Source organism: Tursiops truncatus, chromosome 1 (assembly GCF_011762595.2).
Source record: "Tursiops truncatus isolate mTurTru1 chromosome 1, mTurTru1.mat.Y, whole genome shotgun sequence".
Classification (NCBI taxonomy): Eukaryota; Metazoa; Chordata; class Mammalia; order Artiodactyla; family Delphinidae; genus Tursiops; species Tursiops truncatus.
The window spans coordinates 76626003-76653172 of record NC_047034.1 but is presented as its reverse complement, the minus strand read 5'-3'; the positions used below and the strand labels follow the sequence as shown (position 1 = coordinate 76653172).

At 43.1% G+C, this 27170-nt stretch overlaps 1 long non-coding RNA gene and 2 other non-coding genes across 3 annotated transcripts; 1 reads left to right on the top strand and 2 right to left on the bottom strand.

The window, feature by feature from the left end:
- The first annotated feature begins 9461 nt into the window (after window positions 1–9461).
- LOC141279347 (uncharacterized) lies at window positions 9462–13298 on the top strand. The gene is made up of 3 exons (XR_012333414.1): window positions 9462–9532; window positions 10354–10416; window positions 10757–13298. It is a non-coding gene; the product is annotated as an uncharacterized lncRNA (long non-coding RNA).
- Window positions 9804–9876, bottom strand: TRNAV-CAC (transfer RNA valine (anticodon CAC)). Its single transcript has one exon. It is a non-coding gene; the product is annotated as a tRNA-Val (tRNA).
- A 6737-nt stretch (window positions 13299–20035) lies between the features above and the next one.
- TRNAV-CAC (transfer RNA valine (anticodon CAC)) lies at window positions 20036–20108 on the bottom strand. Its single transcript has one exon. It is a non-coding gene; the product is annotated as a tRNA-Val (tRNA).
- Between the last annotated feature and the right edge of the window lie 7062 nt (window positions 20109–27170).

Here is a 27170-nt window from a genome sequence, read left to right as displayed (position 1 = left end):
CTCAGTTCGTGGAGCCTGACATTGTTCATTTCCGTGTTTTTGGCTCGAGTCCCCGTTACACAGTTGGGTTCGGTCCCTTTTGTTCCGTCACGCAAATCAAACTGTTGCGTAAGTGTGCCGAGGTGGGGGAAAGCCAAGTGTGAAGGGATGAACTTGTGTGCAGCCAAGCCAGGGATGAACTCCTTGGTTTCCAGAGCCATAACTCGCGTGAACATGTGCAAGAGATTTCGGCGCCTGCTTAGGAGGTGAGGGGATTTCCGGATGTAAAAATGAGCCGAAGTCAGCCTTTTCCTTTGCGCACTTGGGTCAGCTGGCTGTGGCCTGGACTCCGCAGTGACTCAGAGCGGAGAAAGGAGGGCTGGCTCCTAGCGCTGAGCAGGCTCTCAGGCAGCAACGGAACTCCTGGCCTGTCCCTTGGGGATGGAAAATGCAGCTGCGCGCGCTGCCTCAGCCCCTGCTTTTCGGCCGTTTCGCTTTTTTGAAAGGGAAGGTACAAGTCTCAGAAAGGAAGAACGTTTGTTTCCGCCCGGTTTCAGACCGGGGACCTTTCGCATGTGAGGCGAACGTGATAACCGCTACACTACGGATACATGGCAGGTGCTACAGCCTAGTGACACATCCCTGAAATCCTTTTTTCCTGCTCCCACTATCCTAGTCGCCAACTTTTCAAACTGAAGGATGAACCTTGAAGCCCCAAGACCTCTCAGGCAAGGAGACTGCGGCTTCCGAGAGGCCCTGCTTTTAGGGCTCCGAGCCTGCCCCGAAGGGAGGACCCCCCGAGCCTCCCACAGTCGGCCTTTGGGCTCCCGCACCGACCGCAGAGTCCTCGGATCCACAGCTATGCCCCCGAGTGCAGGGGTCGCCCCGGCTGACTCCTCAGCTCCCAGAAGCCGCGGGAGCCGGGGGTTCGCGCAAGTGCCCTTTGGGCCTAAGGGGAAAAGGTAGAGAATTAGGTTCATTCCAGTGAGCTTCTCTCTCTCTGGAGCTGAACCTGTGGGTCCCAGCTGCATTTCGCCGAAGCCTTCAAACAGAATTCCTTTAATCCACACTTGACTTAGTCGTTTTCAGGGTGAATGGTAGCTTGCTACAAACACCCCGTCATAACTGAAGGAGGAAATCTACAACTTCCAGGTAAATTCTATTTTCTTCCTTTGATTTCTTCAAACAACAACAACCAAAAAGACAGGTCACTGGTACATACTTGCACTTTTCTTCTAATGCTTAAGATATGTCTATCTATGAAAAGCTCTTGCTATAGATACATGTGCAAGAGATTGTCTACCATGAGCCAAACAATCGTCAGGCCTGCCCAGGGTCCAAGAAGCTGATGAAGCTGGATGCAGTGCCCCACTGCCTTTAGATCACCAGTTAGATGACCATCCAAACCAACCAGTTTTCCAGGTGCAGGTCACTAATATGAAGGAGAAGAGGTCAGCTAAACATTTAAACAACTGTAGTTTTTTAGGGGAATGTTGAAGGTCAGCAGTGGTACAGTTAGAAGGGGAAATAAAAGACTTCACAATATAAGGATAACAGCAGCTTTCTCGAGCTTTACTGAGTGAGCAGCAGTGTTCCCCAGAGCTTTACTGTGGAATAACTTACTAAGTCCACATAACAAACCTGGAGGACAGTGTAGGACTTTACTACCCCTTGTTGCAGATGAGAACACCGAGGCACTGAAAAGCTGAGCTAATCTTTTCAGGGTCTCACCCCCGTGACAGTGAGAGCCAGCACTCAGACCCAGGCACTTTGCTTCCAGAGCCCTTCCCCTTGACCACCATGCTCACGGGTAACTGAGAAAACTTCACTGAGATTTGCATCCCTTCCTTGTTCAACCTCCAAGATTTCAAAAGGAAAAGAAGATTGAAAGGTAGGCCTACAAAACTCCCAAACTAATTAATGAAATGAAGAAGAAGAGGAGAAAGAGTAAACAGGACCTTCGGAGAAGCCACAACGTTAGAAGCAGAGAGAATGACGATGAGCCTGTTAAACACATACTAACTGGAAACTGTTTATTTAAAGACTAAGAAGGACCTATCTTACAACAACTTAAGGCCTAAACTTTCCCTTTCCATGGCAGTCTCCACCCAGGTATACATTTCAAAGGTACCAATATAGTGTGTACAGATGTGAATATAAAAATCATACTTCAACAATAGTTGTAAAGAGATTATTTTTGAATTTTGTTTATTTTTTATACTGAAGGTTCTTATTAGTAATTTTATACATATTAGTATATATATGTCAATCCCAATCTCCCAATTCACCCCACCACCACGAGCCCCTCTGCCACTTTCCCCGCATTAGTGTCCATAAGTTTGTTCCCTACAGCTGTGTCTCTCTCTCTGCCCTACAAACTGGTTCATCTGAACCATTTTTCTAGGTTCCACATATATGCATTAATATACGATATTTGTTTTCCTCTTTCTGACTTACTTCAAGTAGTAAAGAGACTTTGAATGAGTTAGCTCACATGGATCCTAATAAAAATTGGAAACACTTATTAGGATGTTGTCATTAAAAAAGACAGGATTTATAAAAGAGCCAGAAAAGAGAAGAGAGGGAAAGCACGTACACTCACACACGCACACACACACACACACACACACACACACACACACAAACACACACACAAAACATGAGAAGGGAGTTTTCCCTTTCCTTGAGGAACAGATACCTGAAAGCCATCAAACACCTAGTCTGGACGGGTTAATCTAGTGACGTTCTGAACTAACAAGGTAAACGCTTTTGGCTATGTGTGGAGGCTCCAACAATTCTTCAGAGTTTAGTGGTGACGTGAATGTGGCGGCTCTTCTTTGTGGACGACCTGCCAATGTCCTCCCTTTGGCACCTCTGAGTTACTTAAGCCTAATTGAACTACTTTCCTCATCAGAATTTCTCAATTTCATATACCCTCCCCCTTCCTTGACTCATATTCATTCTAAAAAGAGCAGATTATATCATGAACACATGGTTCTCTCTTTGCCGCAGTATGAACAGTGGAATGTCAGCTTAGGGTCATGGTTGTGAGCAACATACAAGTAAGTAGTCAGACATCCAATACTGAAGGGAAGCCAAAAATCTGAGGACAACAAAAATATCCCAGTAAGTACTTTGAACTTACTTTTCCTCCTAGCCCAGGACAAAGCTGACGAAAAAGTATCAACATCACTTTAACAATAACCAAGTGGCATTAAACTTAAAAACTGAGGCATAATATGCATAAAGTACAAAGAGTGTACAGTTCCCAAACCATTACCAGTGTACAGCACTGTGAATAACTGATGAAGCAACCTGAATAACTAAGGTATGGAAAATGACCAGACCACAAAAGGCTTCCTCATGACTCTTCCCATGCAAGAGCTCAGGGGAATCACACACATACCCCTCCCAACCTCTCTGCCTGTTACTTTCACATAAATTGGTTCACAGGGTGTGCACTGGGTTTGGGGGCCTGGAGGGGCATGGGTCTGACTTCTTTCACTCAACATTATGTCTATGAAATTTAACCCTTTTTTTCACATACTTCTTTGTCTCTCTGTGTATTCCTTGTAAGAATATAACTCTCCATAGAGTTCTACTCTTGGACATTTCAGTTGTTTCCAGTTGAGGATATTCTGAAATGGTACAAACATTTTTTTTTTGTGACTTTTGGTGGACATACTCATTTTTCTACGGCACCCCATTCCAGCAGAATAATGCCACTGTTAACTTTAAAAATAATACTTTTGGGGGCTTCCCTGGTTGCACATTGGTTAAGAATCCACCTGCCAAGGCAGGGGACATGGGGTCGAGCCCTGGTCCGGGAAGATCCCACGTGCTGTGTAACAACTAAGCCCGTGCACCCCAGCTACTGAGCCTACACTGTAGAGCCCGTGAGCCACAACGACTGAGCCCTCATGCAACAACTACTGACGCCTGCACGCCAAGAGCCCATGCTCCGAAACAAGAGAAGCCACCACGATGAAGAGTAGCCCCAACCACTGCACCTAGAGAAAGCCCTCGCCCAGCAATGGAGACCCATCGCAGCCAAAAACAAATAAGCAAATTAAATATAAAAAATTTATAAATATAAAAATATATAAAAGTTGTGGGGGGCTTGTTTTTTGTTTTTTTCCAGCCAAAAGTGTTTATTCAGGAATAGCGGAAGAATTGCAATTCAGGACAAGCAAGCTATAGCAAAAGCCATAGGCAAGTCCCACAAACAAAGGACAGGAAAGAAGCTTACTTTACAGAGAAAGAGGAGGAAGCTGAGGGAGGTTGTTGTGAACCCAAGCCCATTGGAGAAAAGTGAAAGTTCAGGGTGATGACGGTTTCTCATTGCCAAGTTGCTGATTTCTTGCAGGAGATGCAACGTGCATGTTTTTCTTTTGGGACCTGTAATCAATGATTCTTTCCTATTGATGCTTCTTCTTCTTTGTAATTTAAGCTGACACATGTTGGAACCTGAGAATGTTGGAATCATATATTCGTATATATGGAATCACATATAAGATGACACCTAAAAATATTTACCAGAAATTGTAAGCGGAATAATTGATTCATCTGCTGTCTAGAATTACAAGTATTCATTCCTCTTTAAAGACATTAGTATATTTAATGTACTTGACTAGTATATTTAATATACTTCAACACATAAATTTAAATGATTAGATGTTGAAATCTTACTGAATATGTTTTCTTATTTAACCGGTACAACCAGTATAAGAAATTTAGGAAGAACAACTTAACTCAGATGTTCAAGACAATATAAAGCCAAGACTTACATACCAGAATGTTATATCAGCATTATGTTCTACGTTATAAGATAATCCGAAAATATATATATAGTCGTTTTTAGACCAAAATTATTAAACCTACCTAAGTTTTCTGGGTAACCTCGATAAAAACATACCACAGGACATAAACATTTTAAATGTCATTATATATAAAATGTATAAATTATTTAAATTACTTAAAAGTATTAAGGGTCATCTTTGTAAAAAATTTCATTTCATTTCTCACTGTTCTTCCAAGTAATCAAGACCATTAATTTAATCTACAGCTAAATCTGTTATTGTTCCTTGTCACCAATGCAACAACAAAATTTTTCCTTATATAAGTACCACATTGAAAGCATAAGTAGTAATGCATTTTTCCCAGAAATTCTTAAATTTCTTATTTTAAATTTATATAAGTGATTATTACTGTTCTGAAATTAATTGCAGAATTAATTTTTAATTAATTTAAATTTTTAGAGGCCCAATTTGTCTATTCTCTCCCAAGGAATAGAAAGTATATTGTTTAGTTTCTGAGAAAATATATTTAAAGGGGACAAAAATTCATCAAACTAGTGGCCATTATGTAAGGTGAAAGCAGAGGCAACGATATGTATTAACAGCGACTGACAGTGAGGGAAACAAAATGAAATAAGTAAGCCACATTAGGTCCTTGAAGGAAGCTCATTAATGAAAATCGGAGTACTTCCGTGATATGCTTTTGAGTCTCCAGGGCATGTATCTGTGCATGACGTCATTGCTCCTTATCCATCTGTATTAAGGACTGAACTGGCTTACAGTTCTGGAAGGTTTAAATCTTGACTTGTAGGGTTGCCACAAGTGCTCATGTTGCTGACTTTGTTGCTTGTTTGTAATGATGTGTCTTTCCTCTGCTTTCTGTAGTGTGATGTAAGCAATCTCTAAAGGACGTTTGTTTGAATTTTTTCAGTTATTTAGAAACTTGAGTATACCAATGAAACAAAACTGCATATTCCACGCTAAAAATTCAATATTCTTCCTGTATTAATCCCCTTATTACTGTGCAGCTCCTTATGAGGGAAACATTGCATGTAAAGATCATCCTTATTGTAGCTACTACACTTTTGCAGTTATTGACAAGGATTGCCTTGGCCCACGCTGTTTTTACCAAATAGTGGAAAGACAAGAGGTGGACAGCTTCTCACTGCTGCGGTGTCACATACCAGGAAATACCAGAATCATCAGGACAAGCATCAGACAAGAAAGACTCATGGTCCAGACTAGCTGTCATCTTCTACCTAACAGGGATTAGATCCCTGTAAACCACCCCCCAACAGGGATTATTCCCAGAAGTTCACTTCCTAGAATTAAAACCAGAATCCCGCACTGAGAGGAGAAATTAGTGATGAACATATGAGAGGGAGAGAGAGAGAGAGAGAGAGAAAATCCTTGTCCAGTAACCACACAGTATGAAAAAGCCAAAATGCTCAATTTCTGCACATGAGATTTAACAGAACAGAGGAAACATGAGCTAATAACTCTAAGGGTCCAGGTCTGAAGCAGGAACCTGTGGGGAGGCAGGATTCTGTTGGCTCCCACGATGTGCCTTAGATGGGCTAATTTTTATAGTCACAGCCAAAAAACACAGAAACAAACAAACAAACAAACAACTGACAAGGAATAACATAGAAACACTTATTCCCATGTAATTCCCCATTTTATACGAGGAAGGAGAGGCATTACATTGTTTTCATCAAATTAAATATAACCAAAATTTATAAATAAAAGAGAAAAGGTGAGAAGGATAAAACCTCTGGGATCAGCGAGAGTCTTCTCTTTGGATAAGTTGCTTGGCAGGACGTTATCAAAGAGGTCATTCTGGGCAGTCTTCTCTGGACCCTGTTGACTAGGTCAGCAGAGCGAACAATTACAATTATTGGAGGATTTTAAAAATATTCAATGTTTAGCTTTCGAACATATGCAATAGAATATCTCTGTGTAATGCCCACAATGTCCCTCTGTTGTCCTTCCCCTTAGTTATGTCGGGAGGGCACTGCTCCCTTTATTAGTTAGACTATCTTAGAGAGATGTATACAAAGATTGCTGTGTTTGCAAGAAAATAAAGAAAGGGACATTGAAAGACTGGAAAATAAAATGGAATATGATTCAGTCTCACTTCTGTGGAAGGAAAATTTGAAGCATTTACCAACATTACAAGCATAGAAACACTAAAGGTACCACTTGCACTTCCAGTTCTCTACGCTATAGAAACACTTGCACGAGTGGTCAGAGGTGTGTGTACGATAATGATGGTTGCAGCATATTCGTCATCGTGAAACCATGAAACCAAGTAATACACAACCATGGAAGAAAGGCGTTTATCAAAAATAATGCAGAGGAGAATTATGATGATGAGTTCACTGCTAACATCATTCATAGAACAATTACTAATGTTCACAGATGAAAAGTTTAGGACACATAAAATATGACTTTCTTGTCCAAGAATATAGACTTGGCCGAATAAAGACTATCCCACCAGACCGTGGATTCCTGGATCTCTTTCAGGAGGCCGTAGGTTAGGCAAGTATAGAGTCCAATAGAGACGACAGACAATACAGCTGGGAAGGGGAGTGTGGCCCAAGACTGGCAGCAGTCGTGAGGTGGACAGGACCCCAAACGCAGTTCCGTAAACTTTCTGGGAGCAGATGTACAAGTAATAATCAGCATGGAACACTGGGAATGGTAATCAACACGGAAAACCCTGAATGGGTTTTAACACCTCTCCCACCGTCCCTGGGTGGGCTCGAACCACCAACCTTCCCATTAACAGCCGATTGCGCTAACCCACTGCGCCACAGAGACAGCAGCACGTGACTCTTCTGGACTCTCTATGGAGTAGACACTTACTAATTCCCAGGATGTGCGTCTTTCTCGCAGGAAAATTGTACCAGTTGCACAGCCTCAGAAAAACGGACGGTTTAGAGCACTTAATCACACTGGACCTGAGACTGGGTCAAGGTCAGGAAAACACAACACTAAGCCCTATTATCACAGGGCAGCCACCCATGCAGACAATTCTGACAAGCACTTGAGAATACTCCCCCTGCATTTGATGCATTTCCCATCTGCCCCTCTCATCCTCCCACTCACTACAGGGAAGGATTCGTCACCTTTGTGTCCTGTCAGAACCCTTTACACTCCCTGCAGGGCACAGAGATCCAGGCAACAGCCAAGGGGCAGCTGCACTTCCCTGAACGGCCTTTCCCGAGGTAGGTGGTTCCAGCGCTCAGGCTGACCCAAGACCCCACTGCCCGCCAAGGCAACCGGGAGGAGACCGGAGGGCAACCGGTCCGGGGGGATTCCTACTAGCACAGTGCGTGCCTGGCCTGCACTTGGGGGACAGCCGAATAAAACACGACCTAAATCTTCTCTACTGCCTGAAGAGAACAGATTCCAGGTTCCTGAAAGGGCAAGGGGGCGTCCCCGCGAGGACAAAGGCTTCCCCTGGTCTTGGAGGACAAGTCCTGCAGAAGCTGGCTTTGAGAGACATGCCAAACGAAAGGAGCAATCTTGAGTGGAGATGTCTGCAAGGAACTCTCAAGTGGTGTCGCCATTCTTATATACGGAGAGAGAGTGAGAAACCCAACGTAGAAAAATGTTTACTGTGCACTTAGGTATAGAATATACGATGTTATTACTCTTGCAACTTTTTTGTAAGTTTCAAAGGGTTTTGGTTTTGGTTTTTCATGAATTTTTGGAACTCGTGTCCCCGATGCTCTTGGGATGAAAACTCTGTAAATAAGTCTCCGAGTTTGTAACATGCAGGGAGAAAAGTGCCGAGGGGAGAGCTGGCCAGCCCAGGCTGTTCATTACATCTCACCTCCAGCCTGCGCGATGTCAAGGACCCTGAGGCCGGCATTCACCGGCATTTGGGGACTCACTGCAGAAACTCTTCTGCATCTGAACCTTGAAATAAAACACAGCTCTGGTCAGGGCAGGAAGAGGAAGAGTCCTGCCAGTGGAGATGCTAAAGGGGAAAAAAAAGGAAAAAAAAAAAAAAAAACCTTCCCTGACCGGGAATCGAACCCGGGCCGCAGCGGTGAAAGCGCCGAATCCTAGCCACTAGACCACCAGGGAACCCCTGAGGTGCGTCAACTTAGAGTCTCCAGATGAAAACTGTAAAAGTAAAGATTACACTTCAGAGACCCGGAGAGCTGGAACGGAGATCTCCCAGAAGCCCAGGGCTGAATGCAGCTGTGCAAGGCTCCCAGACCTTGCCCGGCTGCTCATCACCCTTCACATCTGCAGTCTTGGGCGACGCTGTGGGCTCTGAGACAGGACACAAGGTCCGTCCTGGTCTAGCTTCAGTGCTCTGTGCTGCCGAGCCAAGGTCATGCTCTCTTTCTGAACCTCGGTTTTCTCTTGAGTCAGGTGCCGACTGCGATGTCAGCAAGTGATGGGCGGATCCGTTCACTTCCTGATGTCTGCTCTGGCTCTGGGGGCTCTCCTGGTTAACGGCACCGGTACGGGCTCCTTCCCCTCCGCGACCAGCTCAGTTCGTGGAGCCTGACATTGTTCATTTCCGTGTCTTTGGCTCGAGTCCCCGGTGCACAGTTGGGTTCGGTCTCTTTTGTTCCGTCACGCAAATCAAACTGTTGCGTAAGTGTGGCGAGGTGGGGGAAAGCCAAGTGTGAAGGGATGAACTTGTGTGCAGCCAAGCCAGGGATGAACTCCTTGGTTTCCAGAGCCATAACTCGCGTGAACATGTGCAAGAGACTTAGGCGCCTGCTTAGGAGGTGAGGGGATTTCCGGATGTAAAAATGAGCCGAAGTCAGCCTTGTCCTTTGCGCACTTGGGTCAGCTGGCTGTGGCCTGGACTCCGCAGTGACTCAGAGCGGAGAAAGGAGGGCTGGCTCCTAGCGCTGAGCAGGCTCTCAGGCAGCAACGGAACTCCTGGCCTGTACCTTGGGGATGGAAAATGCAGCTGCGCCCGCTGCCTCAGCCCCTGCCTTTCGGCCGTTTTGTTTTTTGAAAGGGAAGGTAAAAGTTTCAGAAAGGAAGAACGTTTGTTTCCGCCCGGTTTCGAACCGGGGACCTTTCGCGTGTGAGGCGAACGTGATAACCACTACACTACGGAAACAGTGCCGGTGCTACAGCTTAGTGACACACCCCTGAAATCCGTAGGTCCTGCCGCCACTGCCCTACTCGCCAACTTTTTAAACTGAAGAATGGACCTTGAAGCCCCAAGACCTCTCAGGCAAGGAGTCTGCGGCTTCCGAGAGGTCCTGCTTTTAGGGTTCCGAGCCTGCCCAGAAGGGAGGACCCCCGAGCCTCCCACAGTCGGCCTTTGGGCTCCCGCACCGACCGCAGAGTCCTCGGATCCACAGCTATGCCCCCGAGTGCAGGGGTCGCCCCCGCTGACTCCTCAGCTCCCAGAAGCCGCGGGAGCCGGGGGTTCGCGCAAGTGCCCTTTGGGCCCAAGGGGGAAAAGTAGAGAATTAGGTTCATTCCAGTGAGCTTCTCTCTCTCTGGAGCTGATCCTGTGGGTCCCAGCTGCATTTCTCCAAAGGCTTCAAACAGAATTCCTTTAATCCACACTTCACTTACTTGTTTTCAGGGTGCATGCTAGCTTGCTACAAACACCCCGTCATAACTGAGGGAGGAAATCTACAACTTCCAGGTAAATTCTATTTTCTTCCTTTGATTTCTTCAAACAACAACAACCAAAAAGACAGGTCACTGGTACATACTTGCACTTTTCTTATAATACTAAAGGTATGTCTGACTATCTATGAAAAGCTCTTGCTATACATACATGTGCAAGAGATTGTCTACCATGAGCCAAACAATCGTCATGCCTGCCCAGGGTCCAAGAATCTGATGAAGCTGGATGCAGTGCCCCACTGCCTTTAGATCACCAGTTAGATCACCATCCAAACCAAACAGATTTCCAGATGCAGGTCACTAAAATGAGGGAGAAGAGGTCAGCTAAACATTTAAACAATCGCAATTTGTTCTAGGGAATGTTGAAGGTCAGCAGTGGTACAGTTAGAAGGGGAAATAAAAGACTTCATAATAAGGATAAAGCAGCTTTCTCGAGCTTTACTGAGTGACCAGCACTGTTCCTCAGTGGTTTACTGTGGAATAACTTCCTAAGTCCACATAACAACCCTGGAGGACAGTGTAGGACTTTACTACCACTTGTTGCAGATGAGAACACTGAGGCACTGAAAAGCTGAGCTAACCTTTTCAGTGTCTAACCCCCGTGACAGTGAGAGCCAGCACTCAGACCCAGGCACTTTGCCTCCAGAGCCCTTCCCCTTGGCCACCATGCTCACGGGTAACTGAGGAAACTTCACTGAGATTTGCATCCCTTCCTTGTTCAACCTCCAAGATTTCAAAAGGAAAAGAAGTTTGAAAGTTAGGCCTACAAAACTCCCCAAACTAATTAATGAAATGAAGAAGAAGAAGAGGAGAAAGAGGAAACGGGACCTTTGGAGAAGCCACGACGTTAGACGCAGAGAGAATGACGATGAGCTTGTTAAACACATACTAAGTGGAAACTGTCTATTTAAAGACTAAGAAGGACCCATCTTCCAACAATGTAAGGCCTAAACTTTCCCTTTCCATGGCAGTCTCCACCCAAGAATACATTTCAAAGCTACCAATAGAGTGTATACAGATGTGAACATGAGAATCATACTTCAACATTAGTGGTAAAGAGATTATTTTTGAATTTTCTTTATTTTTTATACAGCAGGTTCTTATTAGCAATTTTATACATATTAGTGTATATATGTCAATCCCAATCTCCCAATTCACCCCACCACCACGAACCCTTCTGCCACTTTCCCCGCGTTCGTGTCCATATGTTTGTTCTCTACAGCTGTGTGTCTCTTTCTGCCCTGCAAACTGGTTCATCTGAACCATTTTTCTAGCATCCGCATATATGCGTTATTCTACAATATTGTTTTCGACTTTCTGACTTACTTCAAGTAGCAAAGAGACTTTGAATGAGTTAGCTCACATGGTTCCTAATAAAAATGGGAGACAGTTATTAGGATGTTGTCATTAAAAAAGACAGGATTTATAAAAGAGCCAGAAAAGAGAAGAGAGGAAACACACACACACACGCACATACACACAAACACACACACAAAGCCTGAGAAAGGGGAGTTTTCCCTTTCCTTGAGGAACAGATAGCTGAAAGCCATCACACACCTAGTCTGGACGGGTTAATCTCGTGACGTTCCGAACTAATCAGGTAAACGCTTTTGGCTATGTGTGGAGGCTCCAAAAATTCTTCAGAGTTTAGTGGTGACGTGAATGTGGCGGCATTTCTTTGTGGACGACCTGCCAGTGTCCTCCCTTTGGCACCTCTGAGTTACTTAAGCCTAATTGAACTACTTTCCTCATCAGAATTTCTCAATTTCATATACCCTCCCCCTTCCTTGACTCATATTGATTCTTAACAGAGCAAGATTTGATCATGAACACTTGCTTCTCTCTTTGCCGCAGTATGAACAGTGGAATGTCAGCTTAGGGTCATGGTTGTGAGCAACATATAAGTAAGTAGTCAGACATCCGATACTGAAGGGAAGCCAAAAATCTGAGGACAACAAAAATATCCCAGTAAGTACTTTGAACTTACTTTTCCTCCTAGCCCAGGATAAAGCCGAAGAAAAAGTATCAACATCACTTTAACAATAACCAAGTGGCATTAAACTTAAAAACTGAGGCATAATATGCATAAAGTACAAAGAGTGTACAGTTCCCAAAGCATTACCAGTGTACACCAACGTGAATAACTGATGAAGCAACCCGAATAACTAAGGTATGGAAAATGACCAGACCTCAAAAGGCTTCCTCATGACTCTTCCCATGCAAGAGCTCAGAGGAATCACGCACATACCCCTCCCAACCTCGCTGCCTGTTACTTTCACATAAATTGGTTCACAGGGCATGCACTGGGTTTGGGGGCCTGGAGGGGCATGGGTCTGTCTTCTTTCACTCAACATTATGTCTATAAAATTTAACCCTATTTTTCACGTAGTTCTTTGTCTCTGTGTGTATTCCTTGTAAGAATATAACTCTCCATAGATTTCTACTGTTGGACATTTCAGTTGTTTCCAGGTGAGGATGTCTGAAATGGTACGAACATTTATTTGTGACTTTTGCTGAACATACACATTTTTCTAGGGCACCCCATTCCAGCAGAATAATGCCAGTGTTGACTTTAAAAATAATACTGTTGGGGGCTTCCCTGGTTGCAATTGGTTAAGAATCCGGCTGCGAAGGCAGGGGACACGGGGTCGAGCCCTGGTCCGGTAAGATCCCACGTTTTGAGCAGCAGCTAAGCCCGTGCAGCCCAGCTACTGGGCTTACGCTCTAAAACCCAGGAGCCACAACTACTGAGCCCTAATGCCACAACTACTGACGCCTGAGCGCCGAGAGCACAGGCTCCGCAACAAGAGAAGCCACCATGACGAAGAGTAGGCCCCAATCACTGCAACTAGAGAAAGCCCTCGCCCAGCAACGGAGACCCAACGCAGCCAAAAACAAAGAAGCAAAATAAATGTAAAAAATTTATAAATATAAAAATATATAAAAGTTGGGGTTTTTTTTTGTTTTTTGTTTTTTTCCAGCAAAAAGGGTTTATTCAGGAATAGGGGAAGAATTGCAATTCAGGATAAGCAAACTATAGCAAAAACCATAGGCAACTCCCACAAACAAAGGACAGGAAGGAAACTTACTTTACAGAGAAAGAGGAGGAAGCTGAGGGAGGTTGTTGTGAACCCAAGCCCATTGGAGAAAAGTGAAAGTTCAGGGTGATGACGGTTTCTCATTGCCAAACTCCTGATTTCTTGCAGGAGGTGCAACGTACATGTTTTTCTGTTGGGGCCTGTAATCGATGATTCTTTCCTATTGATGCTTCTTCTGTTTGGGTCTGTAATTGATGATACTTCCTGTCTTTGGACTTGAGTGGTACCCCATGGGAGCTCCCACTTCTGGTCTCCCGACTTCATTTTAGTGACGTTTCCCTTTTTAGTTTTCAAACCCGTCACAAGGAATTTTGAATTTTCTAGTTTAATCTACTTTAATATTTTAGGAGACTTACTACATCAGAATATTATCCTTACACCCTGTGGCCCTAGCAACTTTCAAGTGTTCAGTAGCTACATGTGGCTTGTCCCTATCATATTGTAGACCACAGGTCAAAGGTGTAGCACAGCTAAAAGTACGATTTCTGGGCCACAGCATATAACTGTGTATGGATGACCCTCAGCTGATGCTGCCAAATTTTCTTCCAACCTGTTGAACTTTTTAATACCCTTTCCAGAAATGAATAAGAATTTCCAGTGCTCTCCATCCTGTCAACATTTGGTTTTGTTTGTCCTTTTTTGTTAAAAGTAAGCTTTATTGAGGTGTAATTTACATAGTAAAATCTGCCAACATTAGATTATCCTACATTTTTTTCAATGATATCATTTCCGTGCAAAGCTGGATTTTGGTGCTTGCTGTGATAAAAAGCAAGGGCCATGCGAAAATGAATGTGTAACGAGAAGCAAGGAGGCGATTGAGAAGGTTTCAGAGGCTGTGCAGTACGCAGCATTAAGGTTATGATTCTGCCGTGTCAGAGCAGTGAAAACACAAGCCACGCTACTGAACTTTTGTCAAGGGGACACATAAGAATAGCCACAGCACCAGCCGCAAACCTACAAAATATAGAAATATATGTGAACCCAGAAAACAACAGCATTCCCCAACGAAAGCGCTGTTGTCAGCCAACCTATCAGGAAATCAGGGCAAACGGGAAGGACAAAGACAGAGAGAATTTGCAGGCAACCAAAGATGATTCGTTAATTAAATCAATTTAATTGTTAGTCAAAGATTTAAATTTAACTCGAGATGTTGAATTTGTAATTTAAGCTGACACATGTTGGAACCTGAGAATGTTGGAATCATATATTCGTATATATGGAATCACATATTAGATGACACCTAAAAAATATTTACCAGAAATTGTAAGCGGAATAATTGAATCGTCTGGTTTCTAGAATTACAAGTATTCATTCCTCTTTAAAGATATTAGTATATTTAATGTACTTGGCTAGTATATTTAATATACTTCAACACATAAATTTTAATGATTTTTTCAATGACATTGAAATCTTCCTGAATATGTTTCCTTATTTAACTGGTACAACCAGTATAAGACATTTAAGAAGTCCAACTTAACTCAGATGTTCAAGCTAAAATAAAGCCAAGACTTACGTTCCGGAATATTACACCACCATTATTTTCTACATTATAAGATAATCTGAAAAAAAATATGTAGTCATTTTTAGACCAAAATTATTAAACCAATCTAAGTTTTCTGAGTAACCTCGATATAAACACACCACATGACATAAACATTTTAAATGTCATTATATATAAAATGTATAAATTATTTACATTGCTTAAAAGTATTAAGGGTCGTCTTTGTAATCAATTTCATTTCATTTCTCACTGTTCTTCCCAGTAATCAAGACCATTAATTTAATCTACAGCTAAATCTGTTATAGTTCCTTGTCACCAATTCAACAACAAAATTTTTCCTCATATAAATACCACATTGAAAGCATAAGTAGTAATGCATTTTTCCCAGAAATTCTTAATTCTCTTATTTGATATTTACATAAGTGATTATTACTTTTCTGAAATTAATTGGGAAATTAATTTTTAATTAATTTAAATTTTTAGAGGCCAAATTTGTCTATTCTATCCTAAGGAATAGAAAGTATATTGTTTTGTTTCTGAGAAAATATATTTAAAGGTAAAAGAATTTATCAAATTACTGGGCATTATTTAAGGTGAAAGCAGAGGCAACGATATGTATTAACAGCAACTGACAGTGAGGGAAACAAAATGAAATAAGTCAGCCACATTACGTTCTTGAAGGAAGCTCATTAATGAAAATCGGAGTGCTTCTGTGATATGCTTTTGAGTCTCCAGGGTATGTATCTGTGCATGACGTCATTGCTCCTCATCCATCTGTATTAAGGACTGAACTGGCTTACAGTTTTGGAAGGTTTAAATCTTGACTTGTACGGTTGCCACAAGTGCTCATGTTGCTGACTTGGTTGCTTGTTTGTAATGATGTGTCTTTCCTCTGCTTACTGTAGTCTGAAGTAAGTAATCCCTAAAGGACATTTGTTTGAATTTTTTCAGTTATTTAGAAACTTGAGTATACCAATGAAAAGAAAGCTGCATATTCCACGCTAAAAATTCAATACTCTTCCTGTATTAATCCCCTTATTACTGTGCAGCTCCTTATGAGGGAACCATTGCATATTAAGATCATCCTTATTGTAGCTCCTACACTTTTGCAGTTATTGACAAGGATTGCCTTGGCCCACGCGGTTTTTACCAAATAGTGGAAAGACAAGAGGTGGACAGCTTCTCACTGCTGCGGTGTCACATACCAGGAAATACCAGAATCCTCAGGACAAGCATCAGACAAGAAAGACTCATGGTCCAGATTAGCTGTCACCTTCTACCTAACAGGGAATAGATCCCTGTAAACCACCACCCAACAGGGATTATCCCCAGAAGTTTACTTCCTAAAATTAAAACCAGAATCCCACACTGAGAGGAGAAATTAGTGATGCACAAATGAGACGGAGAGAGAGAGAGAGAGAGAGAAAATCCTTGTCCAGTAACCACACAGTATGTAAAAGCCAAAATACTCAATTTCTGTCCATGAGATTTAACAGAACAGAGGAAACATGAGCTAATAACTCTAAGGGTCCAGGTCTGAAGCAGGAACCTGTGGGGGGGGCAGGATTCTGTTGGCTCCCACAATGTGTCTTACATGGGCTAATTTTTATAGTCACAGCCAAAAAACACAGAAACAAACAAACAAACAAACAAAAAACTGACAAGGAATAACATAGAAACACTTATTCCCATGCTAATTCCCCTTTTTATATGAGGAAGGACAGGCATTAGATTGTTTTCATCAAATTAAAATTATAAGCAAAATTTATAAATAAAAGAGAAAAGGGGAGAAGGAAAAAAACTCTGGGATCAGTGAGATTCTTCTCTTTGGATAAGTTGCTTGGCAGGACGTTATCAAAGAGCTCATTCTGGGCAGTCTTCTCTGGACCCTGTTGACTAGGTCAGCAGAGAAAACAATTACAGTTCTTGGAGAATTTTAAAAATAATCAATGTTGAGCTTTCGAACATATGCAATAGAATATCTCTGTGTAATGCCCAAAATGTCCCTCTGTTGTCCTTCCCCTTAGTTATGTCGGGAGGGCACTGCTCCCTTTATTAGTTAGACTATCATAGAGAGAGGTATACAAAGATTGCTGAGTTGGCAAGTAAATGAAGAAAGGGACAATGAAAGACTGGAAAATAAAATGGAATATGATTTAGTCCCACTTCTGTGGAAGGAAAATTTGAAGGATTTACCAACATTAGAAACACTAAAGGTAGCACTTGCACTTCCAGTTCTCTACGCTATGGAAACACCTGCACGAGTGGTCAGAGGTGTGTGTACAATAATGATGGTTGCAGCATATTCGTCATCGTGAAACCATGAAACCAAGTAATACACAACCATGGATGAAAGGCCTTTATCAGAAACAATGCAGAGGAGAATTATGATGATGAGCTCACTGCTAACATCATTCATAGAACAATTACTGACGTTCACACATGAAAAGTTTAAGACACATAAAATATGACTTTCTTGTCCAAGTCTATGGACTTGGCCGAATAAAGACTATCCCACCAGACCGTGGATTTTGCATCTCTTTCAGGAGGCCGTAAGTTAGGCAAGAATAGAGTCCAATAGAGACGACAGACAATACAGCTGGGAAGGGGAGTGTGGCCCAAGACTGGCAGCAGTCGTGAGGTGGAAAGGACCCCAAACTGCATTCGGTAAATTTTGTGGGAGCAGATGTACAGGTAATAATCAGCATGGAACACCGGGAATGGTAATCAACACGGAAAACGCTGAATGAGTTCTAAAACCTCTCCCACCGTCCCTGGGTGGGCTCGAACCACCAACCTTCCCATTAACAGCCGATCGCGCTAACCCACTGCACCACAGAGACAGCAGCACGTGACTCTTTTGGACTCTCTGTGGAGTAGACACTTACGAATTCCCAGGATGTGCGTCTTTCTCGCAGGAAAATTGTACCAGTTCCACAGCCTCAGAAAAACGAACGGTTTAGAGCAGTTAATCACACTGGACCTGAGACTGGGTCAAGGTCAGGAAAACACAACACTAAGCCCTATTATCATAGGGCAGCCACCCATGCAGAGAATTCTGACAAGCACTTGAGAATACTCCCCCTCCCTTTGACGCATTTCCCATCTGCTCCTCTCATCCTCCCACTCACTACAGGGAAGGATTCGTCACCTTTGTGTCCTGTCAGAACCCTTTACGCTCCGTGCAGGGCACAGAGACCCAGGCAACAGCCAAGGGGCAGCTGCACTTCCCTGAACGGCCTTTCCCCAGTAGGCGGTTCCAGCGCTCAGGCTGACCCAAGACCCCACTGCCCGCCAAGGCAACCGGGAGGAGTCCGGAGGGCAGCCGGTCCGGGGGGATTCCTACTAGCACAGAACGTGCCTGGCCTGCACTTCGGGGGGAGCTGAATAAAAGTCCTCCTGAAGCTTCTCTACAGCCTGAAGAGAACGGATTTCAGGTTCCTGAAAGGGCAAGGGGGCGTCCCCGCGAGGACAAAGGCTTCCCCTGGTCTTGGAGGACAAGTCCCGCAGAAGCTGGCTTTGAGAGACACGCCAAACGAAAGGAGCAATCTTGAGTGGAGATGTCTGCAAGGAACTCTCAAGTGGTGTCGCCATTCTTATATACGGAGAGAGAGTGAGAAACCCAACGTGGGAAAATGTTTACTGTGCACTTAGGTATAGAATATACGATGTTATTACTCTTGCAACTTTTTTGTATGTTTCAAAGGGTTTTGGTTTTGGTTTTTCATGAATTTTCGGAACTGGAGACCTCGATGCTCTTGGGATGAAAACTGTGTAAATAAGTCTTCGGGTTTCTAACATGCAGGGAGAAAAGAGCCGAGGCGAGAGCTGGCCAGCCCAGGCTGTTCATTACATCTCACCTTCTCCAGCCTGCGCGATGTCAAGGACCCTGAGGCCGGGACTCACCGGCATTTGGGGACTCACTGCAGAAGCTCTTCTGCATCTGAACCTTGAAATAAACACAGCTCTGTTCGGGGCAGGAAGAGGAAGACTCCTGCCAGTGGAGATGCTAAAGGGGAAAAAAAGGAAAAAAAGGCTTCCCTGACCGGGAATCGAACCCGGGCCGCAGCGGTGAAAGCGCCGAATCCTAGCCACTAGACCACCAGGGAACCCCTGAGGTGCCTCGACTTAGAGTCTCCAAATGAAAATTTTAAAAGTAAAGATTCCACTTCAGAGACTCGGAGAGCAGGAACGGAGATTTCCCAGAAGCCCAGGGCTGAATGCAGCTGTGCAAGGCTCCCAGCCCTTGCCCGGTTGCTCATCACCCTTCACATCTGCAGTCTTGGGCGACGCTGTGGGCTCTGAGACAGGACACAAGGTCCGTCCTGGTCTAGCTTCAGTGCTCTGTGCTGCCGAGCCAAGGTCATGCTCTCTTTCTGAACCTCGGTTTTCTCTTGAGTCAGGTGCCGACTGGGATGTCAGCAGGTGATGGGCGGATCCGTCCACTTCCTGATGTCTGCTCTGGCTCTGGGGGCTCTCCTGGTTAACGGCACCGGTACGGGCTCCTTCCCCTCCGCGACCAGCTCAGTTAGGGGAGCCTGACATTGTTCATTTCCGTGTCTTTGGCTCGAGTCCCCGGTGCACAGTTGGGTTCGGTCTCTTTTGATTCGTCACGCAAATCAAACTGTTGCGTAAGTGTGCCGAGATGGGGGAAAGCCAAGTGTGAAGGGATGAACTTGTGTGAGCCAAGCCAGAGATGAACTCCTTGGTTTCCAGAGACATAACTCGCGTGCACATGTGCAAGAGATTTAGGCGCCTGCTTAGGAGGTGAGGGGATTTCCGGATGTAAAAATGAGCCGAAGTCAGCCTTGTCCTTTGCGCACTTGGGTCAGCTGGCTGTGGCCTGGACTCCGCAGTGACTCACGGAGAAAGGAGGGATGGCCCCTAGCGCTGAGCAGGCTCTCAGGCAGCAACGGAACTCCTGGCCTGTCCCTTGGGGATGGAAAATGCAGCTGCGCCCGCTGCCTCAGCCCCTGCCTTTCGGCCGTTTTGCTTTTTTGAAAGGGAAGGTAAAAGTTTCAGAAAGGAAGAACGTTTGTTTCCGCCCGGTTTCGAACCGGGGACCTTTCGCGTGTGAGGCGAACGTGATAACCACTACACTACGGAAACACGGCAGGTGCTACAGCTCAGCGACACATCCCTGAAATCCGTAGGTCCTGCCAGCACTGCCCTACTCGCCAACTTTTTAAACTGAAGAATGGACCTTGAAGCCCCAAGACCTCTCAGGCAAGGAGACTGCGGCTTCCGAGAGGTCCTGCTTTTAGGGTTCCGTGCCTGCCCAGAAGGGAGGACCCCCGAGCCTCCCACAGTCGGCCTTTGGGCTCCCGCACCGACCGCAGAGTCCTCGGATCCACAGCTGTGCCCCCGAGTGCAGGGGTCGCCCCCACTGACTCCTCAGCTCCCAGAAGCCGCGGGAGCCGGGGGTTCGCGCAAGTGCCCTTTGGGCCTAAGGGGAAAAGGTAGAGAATTAGGTTCATTCGAGTGAGCTTCTCTCTCTCTGGAGCTGATCCTGTGGGTCCCAGCTGCATTTCTCCAAAGCCTTCAAACAGAATTCCTTTAATCCACACTTGACTTAGTCGTTTTCAGGGTGAATGCCAACTTGCTACAAACACCCCGTCAAAACTGAAGGAGGAAATCTACAACTTCCAGGTAAATTCTATTTTCTTCCTTTGATTTCTTCAAACAACAACAACCAAAGACAGGTCTCTGGTACATACTTGCACTTTTCTTATAATACTTAAGGTATGTCTGACTATCTATGAAAAGCTCTTGCTATAGAAACATGTGCAAGAGATTGTCTACCATGAGCTAAACAATCGTCATGCAGGCCCAGGGTCCAAGAATCTGATGAAGCTGGATGCAGTCCCCCACTGCCTTTAGATCACCAGTTAGATCACCATCCAAACCAACCAGTTTTCCAGATGCAGGTCACTAAAATGAGGGAGAAGAGGTCATCTAAACAATCGTAATTTGTTCTGGGGAATGTTGAAGGTCAGCAGTGGTACAGTTAGAAGGGGAAATAAAAGACTTCATAATAAGGATAAAGCAGCTTTCTCAAGCTTTACTGAGTGACCAGCACTGTTCCTCAGTGCTTTACTGTGGAATAACTTCCTAAGTCCACATAACAGCCCTGGAGGATAGTGTAGGACTTTACCAACCCTTATTGCAGATGAGAACACTGAGGCACTGAAAAGCTGAGCTAACCTTTTCAGGGTCTCACCCCCATGACAGTGAGAGCCAGCACTCAGCCCCAGGCACTTTGCCTCCAGAGCCCTTCCCCTTGGCCACCATGCTCACGGGTATCTGAGGAAACTTCACTGAAATTTGTATCCCTTCCTTGTTCAACCTCCAAGATTTCAAAAGGAAAAGAAGTTTGAAAGGTAGGCCTACAAAACTCCCCAAACTAATTAATGAAATGAAGAAGAAGAAGAGGAGAAAGAGGAAACGGGACCTTTGGAGAAGCCACGACGTTAGACGCAGAGAGAATGACGATGAGCTTGTTAAACACATACTAAGTGGAAACTGTCTATTTAAAGACTAAGAAGGACCCATCTTCCAACAATTAAAGGCCTAAACTTTCCCTTTTCATGGCAGTCTCCACCCAAGAATACATTTCAAAGCTACCAATAGAGTGTATACAGATGTGAACATGAAAATCATACGTAAAGAGATTATTTTTGAATTTTGTTTATTTTTTTATACAGCAGGTTCTTGTTAGTAATTTTATACATATTAGTGGATATATGTCAATCCCAATCTCCCAATTCACCCCAGCACCACGAACCCCTCTGCCACTTTCTCTGCGTTGGTGTCCATATGTTTGTTCTCTACAGCTGTGTCTCTCTTTCTGCCCTGCAAACCGGTTCATCTGTACCATTTTTCTAGGTTCCACATATATGCATTAATATACGATATTTCTTTCCCTCTTTCTGACTTACTTCAAGTAGTAAAGTGATTTTGATTGAGTTAGCTCACATGGTTCCTAATAAAAATGGGAGACAGTTATTAGGATGTTGTCATTAAAAAAGACAGGATTTATAAAAGAGCCAGAAAAGAGAAGAGAGGAAACACACACACACACACACACACACACACACACACACACAAAGCCTGACAAAGAGGAGTTTTCCCTTTCCTTGAGGAACAGATAGCTGAAAGCCATCAAACACCTAGTCTGGACGGGTTAATCTCGTGACGTTCCGAACTAATCAAGTAAACGCATTTGCTATGTGTGGAGGCTCCAAAAATTCTTCAGAGTTTAGTGGTGACGTGAATGTGGCGGCTGTTCTTTGTGGACGACCTACCAGTGTCCTCCCTTTGGCACCTCTGAGTTACTTAAGCCTAATTGAACTACTTTCCTCATCAGAATTTCTCAATTTCATATACCCTCCCCCTTCCTTGACTCATATTGATTCTTAACAGAGCAAGATTTGATCATGAACACTTGCTTCTCTCTTTGCCGCAGTATGAACAGTGGAATGTCAGCTTAGGGTCATGGTTGTGAGCAACATATAAGTAAGTAGTCAGACATCCGATACTGAAGGGAAGCCAAAAATCTGAGGACAACAAAAATATCCCAGTAACTACTTTGAACTTACTTTTCCTCCTAGCCCAGGATAAAGCCGAAGAAAAAGTATCAACATCACTTTAACAATAACCAAGTGGCATTAAATTTTTTAAAAATGAGGCATAATATGCATAAAGTACAAAGAGTGTACAGTTCCCAAAGCATTACCAGTGTACACCAACGTGAATAACTGATGAAGCAACCCGAATAACTAAGGTATGGAAAATGACCAGACCTCAAAAGGCTTCCTCATGACTCTTCCCATGCAAGAGCTCAGAGGAATCACGCACATACCCCTCCCAACCTCTCTGCCTGTTACTTTCACATAAATTGGTTCACAGGGTGTGCACTGGGTTTGGGGGCCTGGAGGGGCATGGGTCTGACTTCTTTCACTCAACATTATGTCTATGAAATTTAACCCTATTTTTCACGTACTAATTTTTCTCTCTGTGTATTCCTTGTAAGAATATAACTCTACATAGATTTCTACTGTTGGACATTTCACTTGTTTCCAGTTGAGGATATTCTGAAAAGGTATGAACATTTTTTTTTGACTTTTGGTGAATATACACATTTTTCTAGGGCACCCCATTCCAGCAGAATAATGCCAGGGTTGACTTTAAAAATAATACTTTTGGGGGCTTCCCTGGTTGCACATTGGTTAAGAATCCGCCTGCCAAGGCAGGGGACACGGGGTCAAGTCCTGGTCTGGGAAGATCCCACGTGTTGTGGAACAACTAAGCCCGTGCACCCCAGCCACTGAACCTACGCTCTACAACCCGTGAGCCACAACTACTGAGCCCTCATGCCACAACTACTGACGCCTGCGCGCCGAGATCCCATCCTCCGCCACAAAAGAAGCCACCACGATGAAGAGTAGGCCCCAATCACTGCAACTAGAGAAAGCCATAGCCGAGCAACGGAGACCCAACGCAGCCAAAAACAAAGAAGCAAAATAAATGTAAAAACTTTATAAATGTAAAAATATATAAAAGTTGGGATTTTTTTTGTTTTTTTCCAGCAAAAAGGGTTTATTCAGGAATAGCGGAAGAATTGCAATTCAGGACAAGCAAGCTATAGCAAAAGCCATAGGCAAGTCCCACAAACAGAAGACAGGAAGGAACCTTACTTAACAGAAAGAGGAGGAAGCTGAGGGAGGTTGTTTTGAAACCAAGCCCTTTGAAGAAAAGTGAAAGTTCAGGGTGATGACGGTTTCTCATTGCCAAGTTGCTGGTTTCCTGCAGGAGATGCAACGTACATGTTTTACTGTTGGGGCCTGTAATCCATGATTCTTTCCTATTGATGCTTCTTCTGTCTGGGTCTATAATTGACGATACTTCCTGTCTTTGAACTTGAGTGGTACCCCATGAGAGCTCCCACTTCTGGTCTCCCAACTTCATTTTAGTGACGTTTCCCTTTATTAGTTTTCAAACCTGTCACAAGGAATTTTGATTTTTCTAGTTTAATCTATTTTAACGCTTTAGGAGACTTACTACATCAGAATATTATCCTTACAACCTGTGGCCCTAGCAACTTTCAAGTGTTCAGTAGCTACATGTGGCTTGTCCCTATCATATTGGAGAGCACAGGTCAAAGGTGTAGCACAGCTAAAGGTACGATTTCTGGGCCACAGCATATAACTGTGTATGGATGACCCTCAGCTGATGCTGCCAAATTTTCTTCCAACCTGTTGAACTTTTTTATACCCTTTCCAGAAATGAATAAGAATTTCCAGTGCTCTCCATCCTGTCAACATTTGGTTTTGTTTGTCCTTTTTTGTTAAAAGTAAGCTTTATTGAGGTGTAATTTACATAGTAAAATCTGCCAACATTAGATTATCCTACATTTTTTTCAATGATATCATTTCCGTGCAAAGCTGGATTTTGGTGCTTGCTGTGATAAAAAGCAAAGGCCATGCGAAAATGAATGTGTAACGAGAAGCAAGGAGGCGATTGAGAAGGTTTCAGAGGCTGTGCAGTACGCAGCATTAAGGTTATGATTCTGCCGTGTCAGAGCAGTGAAAACACAAGCCACGCTACTGAACTTTTGTCAAGGGGACACATAAGAATAGCCACAGCACCAGCCGCAAACCTACAAAATATAGAAATATATGTGAACCCAGAAAACAACAGCATTCCCCAACGAAAGCGCTGTTGTCAGCCAACCTATCAGGAAATCAGGGCAAACGGGAAGGACAAAGACAGAGAGAATTTGCAGGCAACCAAAGATGATTCGTTAATTAAATCAATTTAATGTTAGTCAAAGGATTAAAGTTAACTGTAAATCTTGAATTTGTAATTTAAGCTGACACATGTTGGAACCTGAGAATGTTGGAATCATATATTCGTATATATGGAATCACATATTAGATGACACCTAAAAATGTTTACCAGAAATTGTAAGCGGAATAATTGAGTCGTCTGGTTTCTGGAATTACAAGTATTCATTCCTCTTTAAAGATATTAGTATATTTAATGTACTTGACTAGTATATTTAATATACTTCAACACATAAATTTTAATGATTTTTTCAATGACATTGAAATCTTCCTGAATATGTTTCCTTATTTAACTGGTACAACCAGTATAAGAAATTTAAGAAGTCCAACTTAACTCAGATGTTCAAGACAAAATAAAGCCTAGACTTACGTACCATAATATTATACCACCATTATTTTCTACATTATAAGATAATCTGAAAAAATATATATAGTCATTTTTAGACCAAAAGTATTAAACCAATCTAAGTTTTCTGAGTAACCTCGATAAAAACACACCACATGACATAAACATTTTAAATGTCATTATATATAAAATGTATAAATTATTTAAATTGCTTAAAAGAATTAACGGTCGTCTTTGTAATCAATTTCACTTCGTTTCTCACTGTTCTTCCCAGTAATCAAGACCATTAATTTAATCTACAGTTAAATCTGTTATAGTTCCTTGTCACCAATTCAACAACAAAATTTTTCCTCACATACATACCGCATTGAAAGCATAAGTAGTAATGCATTTTTCCCAGAAATTCTTAATTTTCTTATTTTATATTTACATAACTGATTATTACTATTCTGAAATTAATTGGGAAATTACTTTTTAATTAATTTAAATTTTTAGAGGCCCAATTTGTCTATTCTATCCCAAGGAATAGAAAGTATATTGTTTTGTTTCTGAGAAAATATATTTAAAGGGGAAAAAATTCATCAAACTAGTGCGCATTATTTAAGGTGAAAGCAGAGGCAACGATATGTATTAACAGCAACTAACAGTGAGGGAAACAAAATGAAATAAGTAAGCCACATTAGGTCTTTGAAGGAAGCTCGTTAGTGAAAATCGGAGTGCTTCTGTGATATGCTTTTGAGTCTCCAGGGTATGTATCTGTGCATGACGTCAGTGCTCCTCATCCATCTGTATTAAGGACTGAACTGGCTTACAGTTCTGGAAACTTTAACTCTTGACTTGTAGGGTTGTCACAAGTGCTCATGTTGCTGGCTTTGTTGCTTGTTTGTAATGATATAAATGTCTTTCCTCTGCTTTCTGTAGTCTGATTTAAGTAATCCCTAAAGGACATTTGTTTGACTTTTTTCAGTTATTTAGAAACTTGAGTATACCAATGAAAGAAAGCTGCGTATTCCATGCTAAAAATTCAATATTCTTCCTGTATTAATCCCCTTATTACTGTGGAGCTCCTTTTGAGGGAACCATTGCATATTAAGATCATCCTTATTGTAGCTACTACACTTTTGCAGTTATTGACAAGGATTGCCTTGGCCCACGCGGTTTTTACCAAATAGAGGAAAGACAAGAGGTGGACAGCTTCTCACTGCTGTGGTGTCACATACCAGGAAATACCAGAATCCTCAGGACAAGCATCAGACAAGAAAGACTCATGGTCCAGATTAGCTGTCATCTTCTACCTAACAGGGAATAGATCCCTGTAAACCACCCCCCAACAGGGATTATCCCCAGAAGTTCACTTCCTAGAATTAAAACCAGAATCCCGCACTGAGAAGAGAAATTAGTGATGCACAAATGAGACGGAGAGAGAGAGAGAGAAAATCCTTGTTCAGTAACCACACAGTATGAAAAAGCCAAAATGCTCAATTTCTGCACATGAGATTTAACAGAACAGAGCAAACATGAGCTAATAACTCTAAGGGTCCAGGTCTGAAGCAGGAACCTGTGGGGGGGGGGGCAGGATTCTGTTGGCTCCCACGATGTGCCTTAGATGGGCTAACTTTTATAGTCACAGCCAAAAAACACAGAAACAAAGAAACAAACAAAAAACTGACAAGGAATAACACAGAAACACTTATTCCCATGCTAATTCCCCTTTTTATACGAGGAAGGACAGGCATTAGATTGTTTTCATCAAATTAAAAGTATAAGCAAAATTTATAAATAAAAGAGAAAACGGGAGAAGGAAAAAACCTCTGGGATCAGCGAGATTCTTCTCTTTGGATAAGTTGCTTGGCAGGACGTTATCAAAGAGGTCATTCTGGGTAGTCTTCTCTGGACCCTGTTGACTAGGTCAGCAGAGAAAACAATTACAGTTCTTGGAGGATTTTAAAACTATTGAATGTTGAGCTTTCGAACATATGC